The following is a 2,298-nucleotide window of genomic DNA, read 5'->3' as shown; positions in this document are numbered from 1 at the left end:
AAATCCTGCTGCTAAGTAGACAGTGTTTAATTTCTCAAACAAAGAACTTTATCTTCTCACATCCCAGTGAGCCAGCATACATACCAGGTGTTCCAGGTGCTTTTACACAATCAAAATGAACAGTTATTTGCTGATGATGTCAGTGCACATCAAAAGTTGTGCTGAAATAACTCTCGAAACACTTTTCCAGACATCACAATGACTCCATAATTTGCATTGAATTATGAAACTTATAATTCATTGGTAAGCGTGAACACATTGGTTCTGTTTGGTTCCTCAAATATAAGGGTTCCCTCCAAGGGAAGAGCTGAGAACTAATTCCCTTACCCATATACTTTATATTGCACCCGCTGGCCTAAACTCACTTTATCATTGTATCTGTTTGTGATTTATTTATATTTTTTTGCATTATGTCAGCATAAACACCTACAAATCAATAGTTCATCTTGAGAACAGTTTTGTAGGTGTTTATACTGACATAATGCAAAAAAAATATTAGTCATACAATACAACATTCACCCAAAACCAGCTGGCCCTGCTTTCCTTAAAGATTGTATGTCAGTGCCATCTACTGGTCTGGTGAAGAACATCATCAGCCGTGGTTTTCTGGTTCTGCAAGCTGATATGGAATCATATTCTGAAGTGTTGTCCCCATAAATATTATTTAGAGTTAGTGGTCGTTCTGTAGAACAATCTTTTTTTTAATGTCAAACTCATAGATACTAGTCTTAAATTCATGGAAAACAGTGTGTTCCAAACAAATTGGATAAACAGTGAAAAAGAAAATCTCAGAAAAGAGGGAAAGATTATTTTAAAAGATAAAGGATTGAGTCACAAGAAAATTAAGAAAAACATTGCAAATAAAGTCAGGTAGTTTTCACAATATTAATCCCACATCTTTAAACTTTTCTGTCAGCAAGCTCCACTGTATTAAAATGTCTATTTTAAGATACTATCATGTCTTCAGTTGCTTTAGAACTTTTCCACATTTTGGATTCATAATAGTGGAGGCTGGTGAATTCAACAAACTCTCAGCATAGTTTGGTTTAAGCTAAACCTGAGTCAACTCTGAATCATTTCGAGCAACTGTAATGCAGAAAACTGCAAATGTTGAATTATCTCATCCTTAAAGAGTGCTTACATGACTTAAATGATCAAAACAGATTATTTTCACAGTGTTAAGACAACATTGTGAGTCAACAGCTACAGTGTCCTACTCTTCAAACAGAAGATGCCCTGAGAAGAAGCTGTCACGGATCAGACTGTTGTCACCGTTGTTGGCCACCAGAAAGACCCTGTCTCCCCTCTTGAGCTTAACGTGCGTGCTGCCACTGGCTGTGATCTAACCGCTCTGCTGGGTGGTGAATGAGTGCAGAATCGGCTCTCCGTCCCGCATCAGATCCACACTGCCAGCGCTGTTGAAGATGACCCCGTGCAACTGGAACTCATAAACACCTGGATACTCACATGTAAAACACCCTGTGCTGATGTCATGGCTTTCCTGTCCATTGTAGATGACTTCTAGGAAGGTCATGGGCCTAGCCAGTTTCGGGGTTGTTGTTGCCCAGTCTCACAGAGAAGGCAACTTCCTCCACTGTACCAGGAGGTCCAGGAGGTCCAGGAGGTCCTGGAGGTCCAGGTGGTCCAGGGGGGCAACTCAGACCGTTTGGACCACTGGGTCCTGTATGAAAATAAAACATGAGTACAATTATAGCAAACAGGAGCTTCTCAAACATAACATAATAAAACAATATAATGTTGGCAGGGATTGTCTTTTGTCAACTGTGTCAGATTTCAGGACATTAATTCCCCGTTCTCCCTCCATGGACTCAGGTCAAAGGCCCTGATGCTTTTGCACTGGGTTTTCCCGGACCCTTGGCCCGATACTGGAAGGGCTTGTCTGGTACATCAGTGATACCAGTGTTGTCACAGATGATGCGAGCAAGGGAAGTTTCTCTCAGGAACCTCCTCTGGGCCTCAGTGAAGACTCCCTTTCTCTCCCACCAAAGTCTGAAACGGGACAGTGTGGTTAAATTTGAATAGAAAAGTGAATGTGAAGGCCCAGATGCACTGAAAGCATCTGACGCCCATGTTTTAAAGTACATCTATTGTTTAAACGGCCGAACACCAACCAATTATAATTTTGGTTGGACACCTGTCCAACTGCTTTAGCAATGTCAGTTATGTAACACACCGGTCTCCCTGGCGGATTCTCTGGAGCTGAGTGGAAATCAAGCATGCAAACAAGGGTCCTACTCTTCCTCCTGGGACAAAGGGCTCAGCCACTCCTCCTAGCCA

General features: G+C 41.6%; 1 pseudogene; it reads right to left on the bottom strand.

Moving 5' to 3' along the window:
* Positions 1-1,207: 1,207 nt before the first annotated feature.
* The window catches only part of LOC117945009, a 23,364-nt pseudogene continuing 22,273 nt past the window's right edge, over positions 1,208-2,298 (bottom strand).

Source organism: Etheostoma cragini, chromosome 5 (assembly GCF_013103735.1).
Source record: "Etheostoma cragini isolate CJK2018 chromosome 5, CSU_Ecrag_1.0, whole genome shotgun sequence".
Classification (NCBI taxonomy): Eukaryota; Metazoa; Chordata; class Actinopteri; order Perciformes; family Percidae; genus Etheostoma; species Etheostoma cragini.
Note: the sequence above shows the minus strand (reverse complement) of the source record. Positions and strands in the feature narration are given on the sequence as shown.